The sequence below is a fragment of the Vulpes vulpes genome, chromosome 4, assembly GCF_048418805.1.
Source record: "Vulpes vulpes isolate BD-2025 chromosome 4, VulVul3, whole genome shotgun sequence".
NCBI classification, from domain to species: Eukaryota; Metazoa; Chordata; class Mammalia; order Carnivora; family Canidae; genus Vulpes; species Vulpes vulpes.
In genome coordinates, this window is record NC_132783.1 from 128568892 (window position 1) to 128587323 (window position 18432).

The 18432-nt window shown below is 34.4% G+C and overlaps 1 protein-coding gene across 5 annotated transcripts in view; it reads left to right on the forward strand.

The window, feature by feature from the left end:
- The window catches only part of RICTOR (RPTOR independent companion of MTOR complex 2), a 111540-nt gene that overhangs the window by 4748 nt on the left and 88360 nt on the right, over positions 1 to 18432 (forward strand). For 2 of the 5 annotated variants that reach the window (XM_072757044.1, XM_072757042.1), the window contains exon 3: positions 3046 to 3087. The exons of 2 other annotated variants lie outside the window; for them this stretch is intronic. The gene's annotated coding sequence lies outside the window, so the exon portion shown is untranslated. Of the gene's footprint in view, positions 1 to 3045; positions 3088 to 5184; positions 5280 to 18432 lie in introns of all 5 variants that reach the window. One more of the 5 variants, XM_072757043.1, reaches the window with a different exon arrangement.

An 18432-nucleotide genomic window follows, 5' to 3' on the forward strand; every position in this document is an offset into this window, starting at 1 on the left:
TGTTTCCTCTAATTCTTTGTAGAACTGGAATCCCTATCTTCATTTCACTTTCCTATTGGATCAGTCTTCTCATGTTCAATAATCATTTGTTGTATCCTTCTTATGGCTCAGGTACTATGCCAGGCATGCAATGGTGGTGGGAGGTGTGGAAAGATAAAGATTACAAAACAGCTGTTTTTCCATTGCTCTACAGAAAGAATAGTTCATCTTCACTCTAGTTTTTTTTCCTTAACCACTATAGTCTTCTAAGCACAGCTTTCCCCATGTACTGAAAATAGTTGTTTTTTTTTTTTTTTAATATTTTATTTATTCATGATAGAGAGAGAGAGAGGCAGAGACACAGGCAGAAGGAGAAGCAGGCTCCATGCCAGGAGCCCAACGTGGGACTCCATCCTGGGACTCCAGGATTGCACCCTAGGCCAAAGGCAGGTGCTAAACCACTGAGCCACCCAGGGATCCCCTGAAAATAGTTTTTTTAAAGGATGCTGGTAATCTCATGCAAAATTCATTGGCATTTTTAAGTTCGCTGTTCTATTTTAGTACTACTTCTGTGTTAATAGTTTTGTTCCAGGCTCTAAAATATGTTATCTCCGTTAATCATAAATAACTGTTTAAGGTATTCTTTTTATCCCTGTTTTACAATTGAATATATAGGTTCTAAACTTCTAAAGGTCTGAGATTCAGGTAAGTTATTCAGCCAAGGTCATAGGATTAGTGAGTGACTATACTTGTAGCCACTATATACTATTGCTATTCTTGTAACTATTTCTTCACTCGACTTCTGTGAAATATTCTCCTGCTGCTTTTCCTGCCTGTCATGCTGTTCGTTCTCTGTTCCCTGGCTGGTCTTCCAGCTCCTTAAGCAAATGAACCTTAAGGTTCTGTCCTTGATCTTTTCTTCTCTCCTCCAGTGCTGTGTCCCTGAACCACTTTTTCACTGATGGCTTCAAAAATCCATGAGTTGAAAAAAAAAAAAAATCCATGAGTTGAAATAGTTATGATAAATACATTTTTATTCAGACTCTTTTAAGCTTGCAAAATGTATTAGTATTATGTGTCTACTACTCATCTAAAAGGCTTGATGTGTAAAACTTTCCACCCCAAAGCATGTGCCTTTCTCACTTTATAATTACCACTACCATCAAGCTAGAGGCCTACTGCTTATTTTTGTTCAGGTGCCATTTTTCTTCAGTTTGGCTGTGAAATATCTGATGAATCTAGTCCCTCCTATTCCATTGTCATTGGTCTTGTTCACATCTTTATTATCTCATGGGTCATGTAAAATCTTTTCTCTAACCTTTTTTTCACATTATCTGCTATATGATTGCCAGGATTATTTTCCTGAAATGTAGATCTCATCTTATCATTCCCTTAAATAAAAAAACAAAAAACAAAAAAACAAGGCACACTCATATTCATACTTCTCTGCCTGATTGTTGCTCGCAGAATAAAGTCCAGATTTCTTAGCTTGGCATTGAAGACCTTGTATGATTTATTCCAGAATTATTATCTTCTGTACTGTCTTAATCATACTATTCTGTCAGCCTCTGTGCAGATTTACCTGTGTAAGCCACTCTCTTCTTTCTTCACACACAGTGCTTTTCAGAGGGGATGTGGAAAGTTCACTAGTCCAAAGCACCTACCTCTCCGTTCTTGTTCTTTCCCCTTGTTTTTTGTTTTTTTTTGTTTGTTTGTTTGTTTTTTAATTTTTATTTATTTATGATAGTCACACAGAGAGAGAGAGAGAGGCAGAGACATAGGCAGAGGGAGAAGCAGGCTCCACGCACCGAGAGCCCGACGTGGGATTCGATCCCAGGTCTCCAGGATCACGCCCTGGGCCAAAGGCAGGCGCCAATCCGCTGCACCACCCAGGGATCCCCTGTTCTTACCCCTTGGAGGGAAAGAACTGATTTAGACAAAAATGGCTTATTCCTTACATATGGCATACAGTTTTTTATTTGACCTTGTGCAGGTTGTTTCCTCTGCCTAGAACTTCATTTTCAGCACTCTTTATTGAAATCCTAATTCTCCAAGGTCTTCTAGGTCACAGGCTACTTCCAGAAATCATCCCAGTGAGAATTCATTGCTTCCTCCTCTACTTTTCCATATTTTGTTTGTTCCTTTCTAAATATCCCTTCCCGTCGCTTTCTTTGTCTTCATTGTTTTTCCCTCACTAGATCTTAAGCTTCCCCAGCATCTATCATATAATGGAAGCATTTATTGAATGTCAGAATGGAGAGAGAGATGGGAAATGGAGTAGTACAACATTAAGGGAGTAGAAGTAAAAACATTTTAGGTTTGCAGTCCTGAGGGACAATGAGATTGATGGTGCCATGAAATGAAGAAATCCATTTTGGAGGGATGATAATGAGTTCAGCTTTGCACTTTGAATTTCAGGTGATTAATTCTATCAGAGGTATATAAAAGGTAGCTGCAAATACTGGAATGATTCTAAACTTGTGATCTGATTGTTCTCTGCATAGGGTATTGAGACAGGAAAGAAAGTAAATGGAGAAAGAGCTAAAGATTTACGTATTAGAGGAGGAGCTGATGAGAGTGTCATAGTATAAGAATCAAAAAATGAGAAGAAGGTGGCCAAGAGAAGAAAACTAGCAAGACTATGATCTCTCAAGCCAAGAGGGAAGTTTTGGTTGAAGAGACTGCGAGACTGTAGCATTGAAGTTGGTGTCTGGAGAACTCAGTTCTGTCTTCCTTAATCTAAGAATGATGTTGGCATACTGTTTAACCTCTCTGGGCTTCAGTTTCCTGGATCTCTAAAATGCATACTACATTACATGTGTATGTAGCACTGTCACCTTCTGTCTTTGTGATCCTCAGATATCACCATGTTTCTGGGATATTGAAAGATTGAAAAGAAAGCATTACAGCCTTGTTAAATCACTGTGAGAAGTATTCCCATAAACAGTAATGAATACATGTAGGAGTGATGGTATTTCATAGCACTTTAAATGTAAATTATAGTCAACTCTCAATTTCCTTTTAAGTGATCATCTGCAGTGACTTGCTGCCTCCTCCCCCTCCCAGGTCTCAGGCTACTGAAAATAGGGCTGTGAAAAGCACAGTGGGGTGAGTGAATGGTTTGCATGCCTGTGTATCTGTACCTCTGACTATCACCAAGCTAAATACAGTCCACTCTCACTTACCTGCGCTTAATAAAAAAGGTGAATAATGATGAGTGCTAAATTACATCATCTAAATAGCATTATTTATATGTGGCTTGGGAAAATTTTCTATTCTTTCCTCCCCTACAATAGATTGATATATCTTTTCTTTTATTTGAATTATTAGCATCAATTTTTATTTCCTGAGCAAATACTTTTAGAATAGCAAACATAAGTAGGTTAAAATATATATTAGGTAATCCACATGCAAATAATTGAGAGTTGACTGTTAATGCTTTTTTGGATCATCCATTGTTTTGTATTATCTGTGCTTTTTTGTTAGTGTGGCCAGGTTAAAGCTGAATAGCTACTTTAAAATTTTATCTCTGCAGTGAATATACTTCTAAAATTATACAGATGCCAAACTAAATTGAAAATAATAGTGTAAAACTCGATAAATACAACATATGTCCCAAGTCATAGGATATAAAGACTACTTAAGTACATTCTCAAAACTTCCTTTTACAAGGTTTTTAAGCCAGATTGCACAAACTGAGTAAAGCACCTGGTAATGATGAAATTTATATAAAATATAAAATTAAGAATATGCCAAGGCTTCAAACACCCTTTTTGTGGAGTCAATTGAGTTTAGTAAGAAATACAGAAAACTTAAAATTACCTGGATTTTCAAGAATTTGGCTCTTTTAATTACTTTGCCATTTTTTTACCCCAATATTTTGAAGATTTGGATTTATAGTGGTTTGTTGACCCATATATTATATAATTGAATTAATAAATATTATCATGAATCAGGAAGGCACAATTCTTGGCTTCAAGTTTATATTATAGTTGGGATATACCTGTATCAGGACATAGTATAAGATAGTAATATTTGAAGAACCTACCAGTTGTCCTTATGAAGGAATCAAAAGCTGGAGGAATTGAGGGGAAATAGAGATAGGTAAGGAGTAGCTTAGAGGTAAGACCTCATAGAAACCTGGCACCTGTAAGACCTTTGCATAAAAGGGTAGCATTTGAATAGGTAGAACTTTGGATCAGTGTTTTAAAAATCGTAACTTAATTTTGTGAACTAACATTTCTGGCATATTATTCAGTATTTGAAGGTAATGTTGAGAAAAAGTTGGCAATTATATAAAATCTCTTAATTATTGAAGATTGATTATATTTCAAAGTAGGGTTCTTCTGGCCTATAAAGGTAGTGCAGGACTGGACTGAGAGCTTTTAGGCATATTGTGAAATAATTGTGTGCTTGTGACTATGAGTATATAAATGCTTGGCTGTTATTCCAAATCCAAGTATAAATGGTTTTTTTTTTCCATTGTTTTGTAGTATATGTGTTTCCTTTCCCTTTCATTAATACTGCATGTTCAAAGGGCTCTGTAAATTTGTTATCAAACTTACTTATAGATGTATGCAATTTGGAAATAGAGATTATAAATGAGATGAGTAGTGTTTTTGTTATTTTCCACACTAAAATGACCATGTTTTCTGATCTCAGAATTTAAACATGTCGCCTCACAGTGAGATAGAATATTTGAAAATAAAGTCATTCTGAAAAACATGGAATGTTTTATTGCTAAATCCAGGCAACCTACCCAGCCCTCTATTTATTTGGGTAAAGGGTGTACTGGGGAAATTATTGCTTTTATTAAAGCAGCAAAATGAGAATTGAATTGCCACTTGCAGGGATTTTAGTGATCTTGTTCAGAATCCAGTGTAATTTCATGTGTTTCTTATGAGTGAAGAGACACAGAAGCTGTAAACAAAGAAGACTGCCAAGTAATTTACTTTTAGTTACTAAGAAGGAACAGCTTGCCAGATAAAAGTGTATTTAACTGCTTTTAGATGTGTGCACATACATATATTTATCTGTAGTTTCATGCTTCGAGAAATCACATCTTAAGGTAGTATTGCTAATTCTTTCCATGCTTAATGTTCATCCCTCATATACTAAAACTTTTAATTGCCCTGTTTTTTCTCCACTCATAATTCTGTATAATACACTCCCTAACCTTCACCACACCACCACCATCACCACCAGCCCCCTCCCCCAAGAAAAAAAAAAAAGAAAAAAGAAAAAGAGAAACTGAAGGGAATAGAGTTGCAGAAAGAGTGAGAAGACTCCAGTGGTTGGAGGTAGGTGAGCTGTGAACTCTTAACATTTAGCTATATGGCAGTTTCTGTGTGTGTGACCACGTGGATGGTGGAAAATTGTGGAATGTTTTATTTACGTGTGTTGTAGATAAGTTTTTAATCATACCTATCACATGATTAGCCTAAAATCATGATAATGGAATATTTGAATACAAATAGCTATTTTTTTTACTTTATTTTAGAATGACTTACAATTTTATTTTATTGCTGTATCCTGTAATTTCTAATGTTACTTTTGAATGGTATAACTTGGTGCAAAGCAGGTCAGATTAATTCTTACATAAGATTTTCTGTGTCATGTAAGAATAATTCTCAACATAAGCTTTTACAAGTTTTTAATGAGTTAAATTTTGCATTAGCATAACCTTAAAAATGTTTAAATCACTGTATATTTTAATAAGAACTTTAAAATAACCTTTTTCTCCTTTGTCACGGGAGAATTCAGTGTTATGTGTTCATGTTTCAACATTGTTTTGAATACAGAAATATATATTGTTTTACCTAGCGTAATGGAAGACGTTTAAAAAGATGCTGATTATTCTTTAAAAGGAAGTAAAAAGGATTGAGAGGGATAAACTGTAGCAGTTGCCTTTTGCTATGTTATTGTTTCTTGTAATAGTTATTTTGCTGTATTTAAAAAGTTTAGACTTACTTTTGAGTCCTAGGAAAATTTGTTGCTTCCATCAGTAATTGTTTCTGTATTAAGAGTACTGAGAAAAAAAGTGTAATTACCTTTAAAATAAGTATATTGCAAGTAAATGTTCACTTGGGGTACTTGAATATGAGTGGATTTGGGAGAGGTATATGTGTATATTATGTTTACTTTTAAGCATATTTGTAAGCTGGTTTAGAAATTATTAGCTCTCCCCATCAAAACAGGAATCTTCTTTATAGTATCTGACAGATGTCATCCATCATCACTCAAACCTTTCATTGATAGTTAGCTTTTTCAGAGTTTGTTTCTTTGTTGAGTAGCTATGTTTGTTAATGAAATTCTTATATCAAATTAGCCAAAATTTTATAAAAGAATCATTTTTTAATAATTGATCCTAGTTCTTTTGTTTTTAAAATTTTATAAATATTTACAAATAAAATAGTAGGTTTACTCATGTTGGACACTGCCATGTGCTATTAGAGAGTCTTCCCCTTTTCTTCTCCTCATACAGGTCAGTCACCAACTACTTAGCACTGCTTGTGTGTCCAACATTGTTCTGGTTGTTAGATGTTTAAGACATGGTGTTTGATTACAAAAACAGCAGCTACTATATTTTGAACTTTATAATATGTTGGAAACTGTTAAAAACATGACTTAAATTATTGAATTTAGTCTTCCTACATTTCTAGAAAGTGTGTTTTAATATCCTTATGTAACTGATGAAGAAAGTTGGGCCCAGAGGATGCCTAACTAGCCCAAGGTCATACTGGCAGTAAGAGAGAGAGGTAGGAGTCAGATCCCATTCATTGTTTTTAATTCTAAAACCCTTTATAATCTTTCTAAAAACAAGTACATGCACTTAACCCTTTATAATCTTTCTAAAAACAAGTATAGTAGAAGATAAGTCATGTTACTGGAATAATTAGTGACAAAATGAGTATGCTATATTTTATAGTAATGTTGATTTGGAGCCCTTAAGAAACAAGTTGTTGACTGAGCCCTTAAATGCACATTTGAACCATTTTTGATAAAATTATTTCTGTAACTATTACGTATTTCTCTCCTTTATTAAGAAGAATATATCAACTACATTTTAACTTCTCTTTGGCTGGGCTCATCATTATGAATGTTGATTATTGTGTTGGAGGTAAGGGGAGGATGATTTATTACTACCTTGTGTGACATTGGACTGCTCTTTTTGATCTCATGTGCTGTTTTCTTGCATTCAGCTGTCACTTAACATTGCAACTATATTATTCCTATATTTAGCAGTCCTTTATTTTTTTACTTTTACCATGCTATAAAATAGAAACTGTAACTGGACTTACTAATATTATATGGAAAATAAACATAATTAGGTTGTGATTATGATGAATAAAGGGGCCCTACTGTCAATAATCATGTGATCTGTAGTGAATAAACTTGGTGATGATACTGCTTTGAGTGTTTATTGCCATTTTTTGATATGCTTGCTTTTATATCCTGGTTATTTTCCAGATAGCATTGCCACATAGCATTCAAGGTAGATGAGATATGACTTAATAGAGTTAGTATATAATGTATACAATATGGATGGTAGGATTATCTAAAGATACATACTAAGGTACAAAATGTGACTGATATGGACACAATAACATTAAATAACGTGCTAATTGCCTAATATAGAGACAGTCTAGCTCTTGTAGCTAAGAGCTTGGGCTTTAGAGTCAGACACCTCTAGATTTGAATCTTGACCCTGCCTCTTAGTTTTTTGAGTTTGGACAAGTTGGCTTTCTGAGCATGTTTTCTCATCTCTGCTGGAAATAACACTTGAGGAATGAATGAAATGTTTGTAAGATATTTATTACAATTTTGGCACAGTTTGGCACATATCTTTACCTAATACCTATAGATATTAGGTTTTCTTTAGTGGTCATTTAAAGCAAAGGAGATGAGAGAAGGGAGAGAGAAGTGTGAGCTGGGAAAAAAGAGAAAGTGCGGCATTGTTACAGCTTTGAATGAGCAGGATGGTGTTAAATCAAGAGGAATTGAGCATGAATAAAGGCATTAGACGTTTTACTGAGAGAGGAATAATAAGGATATAGAATTTTAGTATTCATATTGAATTTGTAAGGTAGAGGTAAGTAACTGAGGGCCTTGAAAACTGTGGAGATGTTAGACCCTCTTCTCTTTTTACATGTTAAAATGCATAACAGAGAGAGTAGTAAATGTTACTAAATTAGTTTTTATATAAAGAAAACCTAGATCCAAAAAATGTTTGTCATAATTGTATAATCCTATAAATTTTGACAAATTGAACATATGAATAATCAGAACCCAGATCAAGAATCAGAATACTGCAATACCTCAGAAGCTCCCATTCTGTCTCCTTCTGGGCACTACTTTCCTATGGGAAGGATACCACTATTTTGACTTCTCATACCATAGATTAGTTTGGCTTGTTTTTGAACTTCCTATGATACACTTAATACAGTATGTACTCTTTTATATCATCTTCTTATGTCCAATATTACATTGTATCAGCATGTTGTATGTAGAATAAAAGTTCTATTAATCCAAGTCTGCATAACATGTATCAGGTATGTTACCATGCGATGTCTTTTGAATGGGCAGTGCGTTTATATGAGTGGACAGGATTTGGAATGAGATTAATTCCAACTTTATTTAAAAAATTTAAATCATTTTTTGAATATCTGCCTCTTTAGTTTGACCTTTTTGCTTTAATACATTGTAGTCAGTAAACACATCTAGATAGGTGAATTTTTTTTTTTCTTAATGGTTGTTTAGATCACAATAACCTACTCAAAGCTACAGGTTAGAAAGTTAGTTAAAAAAAATTCCAGTCCAATAAAAGTTTTGTGTTGACCTAATTAAATTGGTGGAATGATTACTGAAATTGGGTTAGTATTTCTACAGAAAAAAAGCGACAGTGATAAACATGTCTTGGTCCTTACTTCAATGATACACTCATGCGAAAATACCAATTTATTAATATTTTGGATTTACAACATAGCTTTAAGTATTTATCAAAGTTGATAAGTTGTTAGAGTATAAAAGAGAGATGCTTCTCCTTGAAGGAACATAAATGTTTGTCTTTTATGATTCTCTTAGGAGCTCAAAAGGGACCGTTAGAAATTTGTCTAATCCTGCTTTAGGTTTCGCATAAGAGGGAGTCCTAAAATAATGTGATTTTTTTTTTTTTAGTAGACATGTTCGAACTTTACGAGGTTAAGTGAAAGTGTCTAAGACCTTATTGATAGTTATGAAGTGTCTTTGATTGTTTTTCTCCCCTTCCCTATATTTCTCAATTTTTCTCATTGGTTTCTATTTCTAGTCTTTCCTTTGGTGACTCTTCAGTATAATAGGATATGATATAGAAATGGACTATATTGGTCTTTAGCTGTATTTGAAGTGTTTCATGTTCCTTGACTTAAAATAAAATTTAATTGTTAAAATTTTTTTTGTTTTTGTTTTTACTTAATCATTGAATTTTAGGTCCCTCCCCCCCCTCCACCAACCCCCCCAAGAGTCAGTGATAGAAAAAAATTCCACTCCTCATAACTTGGTACTTGTCCCCAAGAAATTTGAACTGTTGCATAGGAAATTGATTAAATACTTGAAGACATTGTAGCAATATGTGCTTAGCATAGATAAGTAGAATAAAGAACATTTTACTTATTTCAGTGTGTAGGAATAAATGTGAACGTGAAACAAGTATTCACTATACTGAAGGTAATGAAGTTTCTCATAAAGTGCATTTTCTAAATGTTGGTAATTAAAAAAAATTAGTATTTTAAATTTTCATGCATCTACTCTGGAAGTATGGAAAACAATGAGTTTGGAATTCCCTGAAAGTGGGAACATCCTAATAACTTCAGAAGATTCTTGCTGATTTTGAGTCTAGACTGTTTAGTTCACTGAGTATGGATTATTTACTATCAAAAGATACTTGGCTTTAATAGTTTTGAGTAAATGCATATTTGATACTATTAATTAGGAATGACAACATTCAATAAATCTATATTTGTTACCAAGTTTTACAGGGTTATATTATTTATTGTTCTTGTACATATACTGGTACATATTTTTTTTTCAACTATTTTAAATGATTTTTCTTAGAATAGTGCTGAAGTAGTAAACTTTGGTCTGTCCAGCACAATCAGAGGTTGGTCTAAAATGATATTTTGTTTATTTTGTGAAGGGTTTATCAAATCATATGTTGTTTTAGCAAACAATCTAGAAATTATATACTTTGAAGTAGATGTTTCCTTTAAGTGGTCCCCTTAAAAGGATATGTACTTATTCTAGTGGTGATGTCACTGTTTAAAAGACTTTAAAAATTCTGCTTCTAAAGATGGCTAAACCTTATAATGTAGTCCTTTGAATTGCTATTTGATCTGTGCTTTGGGCGTGAATTGGAGTTTGGGAACTGGTCAAATTGTGGTCAAATATAATGGAGATTTGTTAGTTCATTGATTTATTCACTCATTCTTTTGAAGAGTATTCATTGAGCACCTGCTATATTCTCAGCACCATATTAAATACGGGGATGTGTATGACAAGATAATTTTTCTGAGATATATGCTACCACTATATGTGGAGACTCCCATTGTAATCTAGTCTCTGACTACCTCTTCAGCCATTCTCATTTCCTCTATTTCTCTTATTCACTCTATTTGGCAAAACAGCCTCCTTGCCATTCATTCTATTTATATTCTCCTTTCAGACCCAGAACTTTTGTGCCTTTGTTAAATTCTGTCTGAATTATTCTTCCCCTAATATTTGGAGGCTTGCTCCCTTACTCTGCATAATTCTCTGTTTATTACTTTATTAATGAGAACTTCTCTGATCATTCTATGTAAAGTAGCCCCCATCTCCCTCACTTTCCATTCTTTTATATTTGTTCTTTTATAGCCCTTGTCACTACTGCCATTACAGTATTTATATTGTCTGTCTCCGTAGAATATAAGTTTTGTGAGGACACTTTTTTGTTGTTGTTCACCACTGTATCCCTAGTGCCTAGAAAAGCCCCAGCACATTGTATGTACTTGATTAAGTATTTATTGGTGGAATAAATAACTATCAAGTTTATGTTTTAGTATGAGGGTCCCAGATTGCATATTCAACATCTTGACCATGTAGTCACTTATATCAACATATCTGTGTTTCAAACTTAATATTTATCTCATTGTTTTAAAAATCTTTCTATATTTTTCATCTGGGCTAAGAGCAATACTTTAATGGGGCCAAAGCAGACACCCAGGAGACATCCTGGCCTCATTTCTTGTCCTTATTCTACACATCAAATCTGCTACCAGTCTGATGATAATGATTTTATCTCTGAAATCTGTTAAATCTGTTGTTTTTAAGGATATTTATTTATTTAGAGTACATGGTGGGGGGAGCAGAGGCAGAGGGAAGGGGAAAGGGGAATCTCAGGCAGACTCTGCCCTGAGCGTGGACCCTGACAGGGGGCTCCATTCTATGACCCTGAGATCATGACCTGAGTCATGACCTGAGCCAAAAGTAAGAGTCAGACACTAAACCCACTGAGCCACTCAGGTGTCCCAGTTGTTTTTATTTCTGCTGCTGTGCCTTTATTTGGGCTCCCATTTACTTTCCTGGATGAATGCGTTGGCTTCATCACTACTCCCTCCATTCTAGTTCTGTCCTCTCCCGATCTTTATTGTAGCTAGCAACAGGTTTTCCAATGTAAGCTAATCTTAATATCCCTAGCAGAGTTCAGCATCTTCCTTCTTTGGGCTTTTATAGTATATAAAATTTTCTGTGTTACATTTCTTACAACATGGTGGTAATTTGTTCATGTCTGCCTTCCTCAGGCACAGTTGGCAAACATTTATTGACCTTTACTATGTGTGAGATACTGTTCCTTTCCTGGTGATTCAGTGGAGAAAAAGATTATGTCTGTCCTTGAGGAATTGTATTCTGGTAGGGAAGAATGCAGACAATAAACATGTGAACACAGAATGTTAAGTAAGTAGATACTCTGAATAATGTACAATTAGATATTTAAAAGAGAGTTGAGGGCAGCCCCTGTGGCGCAGCAGTTTAGTGCCGCCTACAGCCCAGGGTGTGATCCTGGAGACCCCGGATCGAGTCCCACGTCAGGCTGCCTGCATGGAGCCTGCTTCTCCCTCTGCCTGTGACTCTGCCCACCCCCCCCCCTCTATATATATGAATAAGTAAATTTAAAAAATCTTTATAAAAAAAAAGAGAGTTGAGTGGTGGTTGGGATTGTCAGAAAGCTTCTCCGAAGCAGTAATACTTAGTTGATTCAGAACTAATGAGGTGGCATAAAGTGAAGATATAGGGTGAAGGTCTACTTCTTCCAAGTAGAAGAAAGTAGTACAAAGGCCCAGAGATAAGGAATGAACAAATAATGATTAGTGCTTAATGAATGAGAGGGAGAGTATGAGACTAGAGATTATGGTATGCTTGCAAAAGGAAGCCATTAGAAGGTTTTAATTAAGAGAGTGATGTTATCTGATTATTTAGAAAGATCACTCTTGGTTGTTCTGTGGATAACGGATTGACGCCCCTGGAGAAGCATAGCACATGCCACTAAATCAATGTTAATTGAATGAATAAGTGAATGAATTAATTCTTTCACTTTATATCCATTTTGAATCACATGAGACTTCAGTATTCAAGAGGAGAAAGCCACAAAGCCAACATTGTAGAACTGATGGTTGCATTAAAATAGGTCACTTCTTTGTAAGCTGTATGTCTAACCCTAATCACTTTAGTATCTTGAGTTAGCAAATAATTGTCATTAATGAGAACTCTTTGTGACCATAAATGGAAATGCTGTATTCATTAATTTATTTATTCAGTTAATTATTGACTATATACCATAGATTATTCTGCTAAGTTTTTGAAGTTTCAGGGTTGAGGTTACAAGATAAATCAGACCTTGCTCTTAAAGTTAGTTGTCATTAAAAAAAATGTAGATTGGTTGGATGGTTAGGCTTGATTGACAAATCAGGAGGTTGAGAAGGGGGTTATAAGCCTTCCATGACCTCTATAAAATATGATTCTGTTCATTTCAGTTTCCTGCTGCTGTTGTTAGAGGCTTTCACTTAGATGTTCAATATATCATTGAAAGTAGTATAAAGGAAAGGGAAGATAGAGGAATGGAGCAGTTAATTTTATTTGTGGGAGAAGTTAATTTTACCTTTATTCTCTGTAATGTTTTTAAAATTTTTATTCTGAATATGAACTCTGATAAGTAAGCACAGTAGCTTATAGGCAGAATTTTGGGGAAAGTCTTGTCTTGGTATCACAACTTTTACTTACATATTTTTATAATTGTACTTTTTTTTTTAAGTGAATGAGATTCTTGCAATATGTTCTCTTTTAGCATCTTAGATTTTCGGTTGTTTCAGCTGGTCATTCAAGCTAACAATCTTTACTTTTTACCAGATTTTGCTTTTTAATTCTGTGCACAGTTATTATTAGTATTATTATTTTATCTCTACACCTGACGTGGGGCTTGTACTCACGACCCCAAGATCAAAAGTCACATCCTTTTCTGAATGAGCCAGCCAGGCAATGTTCTGGGTTCTGAATATTTTTTACAGAAATTTTAGAATAAGTACATTTGCATCTTTGGTAAAGTAAAATCATACTTTAAGGTTGACAAATAAATGTGTGAGCTGTGGCAGGGGTTGCCCAGGGTTCATGAAATTCTTTCCCTTGAGCGTCACTGCAGCTTCATAATCCTTGGTGTAGGATTCCTAGCAGTACTAGGATTGACAGTAGACTTGAAACTTGTTTTGCCATATAATTGTATAATGTCTAGGTTTTGGTTTGTGGATTGAGCGATGTTTTGCACTTTTAGCAAATAAAGAAGGAGGAGTTAACTGTTATTAAGTTGTATTTTTTTTACTGTTAGTATTTCTCAGAGAAAGTATTAGTTAAGTACAGCAAGGGCATTGTAATAGCCTAAAATAAATTAAGAGAAATATTGTGAAAAATTTTGACTAGTGATCCGCCTTTTTTTAATATTTTTTATTTTTTACTTTTATTTATTTATTTATTTATTTATTTATTTATTTATTTATTTATTTATTTTGTGATCTGCCTTTAAAAAATACTTGGTAGATGAAAGTTTTTGAGTGTAATCCTAACACTCAAACACTGTTGTAGAAGTTTAATTACTAGACATAACACATGTATGTGATTCTTAACTGATACTGTTATTTTTTCATTTGATCCCTTGATCTGAACTGAGCATTTTTAGTAAGCCAAAGCTTTGCACTAAAGAAGGGCTTCGTGGGTTATGAACTAGTGCTGTTGAAGTTTACTCGTGTGGAAGCTTAAAGCTAAAGCTGAATAAGCACCTAGAGTTAGTTGGCAGACATTTTATAGAGGACTTAATGTAGTGAGACTTTTTTAAAAAGAAAAGGGTTCTGCATATACTAAAGGTAGATCAGTTGTTACTGTACTTTGAAGAGACTTACAACAATATTAAGGAGGTTGTTTGAGATAAACCATCAGAAACATCCTCTCCCCATTGTTTATTATTATTGTATGTTTACACACATGTATACATATAAAATAGGAATTGCAAATTATGTGAAATAAACATTCTTTCCAACCTTATTGGTAATTTGTACAAGTCTGAATTAACTACTGTTTCCTTTTTATTACTGTATATTTTTTATTTATTTTTAAAGATTTTATTTATTTATGAGACACAGAGAGAGAGAGACAGGCAGAGAGAGAAGCAGGCTCCATGCAGGGAGCCTCACGGGGGACTTGGTCCCGGGTATCCAGGATCACGCCCTGGGCTGAAGGCAACGCTAAACCACTGGGCCACCCGGGCTGCCCTGTGTATTTTTTATAATATCAGTTTAAACTATTTTGCTTAGAAGATTAGCATATTGTTTCTTTTTCAAAAATATGCATTCCTAATTATTACTGTGAAATGAAAATTGTGTTTGTAGTGGGGGAGATAGAGATCTGAATCCTTCCTCCATAATACTGCAGGGAAATATCTGACATACTATTTATTTTTCTGAGCCTAAATTCTCTTTTATGTGAGAAGGGATATAATATTGTGCATCTTACAAAGTTATTGTAAATATTAAGTTAAAAAATTTGTTCAAAGACCTTAGCACAATGTCTGGCAAATGCTTAGGTAAAAATCCAGAGGGCAGATGTTATAAATAATAGTTATTTACCCATTCTTTGATCATGGACATTTGGGTTGTTTGTAGTTTCCTGCTATTACAAATACTATAAACAATGACTTTATACATAGTCTTACACATGGATTATGGTACTCCTACCTAAGTTTCTCTAGGTTATATAACTTGATGTAGTAGAATGACTGCTTATGTTTCTCTTTGTATATGTCTATATTATCTCCTGTGTCTATCTGTATTTTCATAGGAGTGATATCTAAGAGTTGCTCCTGAATCATACTTTTGTAACAATTGGGATTATCAGACTTTTATTAAACATACTGTATTAGGAAAATTATTAAACGTAGACTTAAGTAGAGAAAGAAGTATAGCAACCCTCATGTATTGCCCCATTTCAACTGTTACAAATGTATAGAACAATATTTCAGCTATATATCCTCCTCCTCACCTCATGGATAATTTTAAAACAAATCCCAGGGGTATAATGTTTCATTTGTAAATAACATCAGTATGTATCTCTCAGGGATAGGGACTTAAAAATCTATAATTACAATACCATTAACATAAGTAAATTAACAGTAATTTCTTTATCTCATCTAATCAGTTAACATTCAGGTTTTCCTGATTGTCTTACAGATACCATTTTTTGGTAGGTATCTTTTGAGTCAGGATTCATACAAGATTCACGCACTTTTGATTTTTTTTTATACATAAAAAATGAACTGTGAATCAAATTGCTTTTATTTCTGGATACTTTGACTTTTCTGTCTGCATTAATTTTTTGCTCTGGTTTTAAACATTTTTAATAAAGGGTCGTCTGTGTGGCTAAGTGGTTTAGCGCCTACCTTCAGCCCAGGTGTGGTCCTGGAGTCCTGGAATGGAGTCCCACATCAGGCTCCCTGAATGGAGCCTGCTTCTCTTTCTGATTGTGTCTCTGCCTCTCTCTCTCTCTCTCTCTCTCTCTCATGAATAAATAAATAAATAAAATCTTAAAACATTTTTAATAAGTTTACATGTTTATTCTTTGAGTATTGCATCTCCTGCATTTTTCTCTCCTTTAGGAATTCTTTTTTTTTTTTTTTTTTTTTTTCCCTTTAGGAATTCTTAAATGCATGTTAGGATCTCTCATCTTTTTTCTTTCTTTTTTTCTTTTTTTTTTTTAGCTTTTTTTTTTAATATATTTCATCTCCTTTTCTCTTGTGGGCTACATTCTCTATATTATCTTCAGATGTGTCTTTCAGTTAATTAAGTCTCCTCAGCTGTGTTTGTTTGGTTTATCCTTCCACTGAGTTTTTATTTTAATCATAATTATTTCAAGAAATTCTGCATGAATGTAATTTTTTAAATAAGTGCTCTCTTGAATCTTATATTTTCAGTCCTTTTCTTTAAATCGGAGGTTTGTAAGTTATGGCTTGCAAATCTTGCAGATATGGCTTGGAAATGCTGCATGACAGCCATGCTCATCTAAGCATTGTCCATGACAGCTTTGGTGCTACAACCGCTGAGTTAAGTAATTGTGACAGAGATCGAATGACCTTAAAAGCTTAAAATACTTATATCCTGACCCTTTATGAACCAAACTTGCCAACACTCACCCTTCCCCACCCCGTGCCTTAGATACATAAAACGTTATTTTATTGTTTTTATATATATGATAATTCTTACATTTCAAGTTTTTTTGGATTGTTTTATTGTTTATTGTTTCTGCTTATAATGACTTACTTTCATGTTTCCTTTTCTGTTTGTGATTTTTGCCTGTGTACTCTAAATTTGTTAGTTTACACAGGCTAAGGACAGTTATCTGGTTTGGCGGGTGGGTTATCAGGGCTGGTTGATGGTTGAGTTTGCCTTGTCTGCTGCCTGGGAGTATGGTAGACCTGGGCTATTATATATATATATATATTTTTTAAAGATTTTATTTATTTATTCATGAGAGAGACAGAGATGCAGAGACACAGGCAGAGGGAGAAGCAGGCTCCATGCAGAGAGCCCGACACGGGACTCGATCCCGGGTCCCCAGGATCACACCCTGGGCTGAAGGCGGCACTAAACTACTGAGCCACCCGGGCTGCCCCTTTATATTTTGTAATTAAAACCTTTTTATTCTACTTTTTTCGTCCTAAGTATACTCTTTAATTGCCATCATCCCAACCCACCACCCCTCTGGTAACCATCAGGTTGTTTTCTATGGTTAAGAGATGGCTTCTTAGTTGTTTGTCTCTCTCTCTCTCTCTCTCTCTCTCTCTCTCTCTCTCTCTTTTTTTTTTACTTGTTTATTTTGTTTTTTAATTTCCACATATGAATGAGATCATATGGTATTTTTCTTTCTCTGACTTATTTTGCCTAGCATCATACTTTCTAGCTCCATCCATGTTACTGCAAATGGCAAGATTTCATATTTTTATGGCTGAAGAATATTCCGTTATATAATACATATATATATTCCATTATATATATACATATATGAAGGTATATGTGTACCCCACATCTTCTTCCATTTACCTATCGATGCATATTTGGGTTGCTTCTATAATATTGTTATTGTAAATAATGCTGCAGTGAACATAGAGGTATATGTATCCCTTTGAATTCGTATTTTTGCATTTTCTGAGTAAACGCCCAGTAGTGTGATTACTGGATCATAGGATAGTACTATTTTTAATTTTTTTGAGGAACTTCCATACTGTTTTCCACACTGAATGCACCAGTTTGCATTCCCACTAACAGTGCAAGAAGTATTCATTTTCTCCACATCCTTGCCACCATTTGTTTTTTTCTTTTGTTGGTTTATGCATCTTGACAGGTGTGAGATGATACCTCATTGTAGTTTTGATTTGCATTTCCCTGATGATAAGTGATTTTGAGCATCTTTTCATGTTTCCATTAGCCATCTGTATGTATTCTTTGGAGAAATAACTTTATATATTCTGCCAACTTTTTATTGGGTTATTTGGTTTTTTGGTGTTGACTTGTATCAGTTCCTTATATATTTTGGATACTAATCCTTTATTATATATGCCACTTGCAAATATCTTCTCCCATTCAGTAGGTTCCCTTTCAGTGTTGTTGATTGTTTCCTTCACTGTGTAGAAACAGTTTAGTTTTTTAAAATTTTATTTAATTTTTTAATGTTTATTTAGAGAGCAGAGTCGGGAGGGACAGAGGGAAGAGAGTCTTAAGCAGACTCCAAGCTGAGCACAGAGCCCAGTGTAGGGGCTCTGATCCATGCAGGGATCCCACAACACTGGGATCATGACCTGAGCTGAAACCAAGTCAGATGTTTAACCAACTGCTCCACCCAGACACCCCA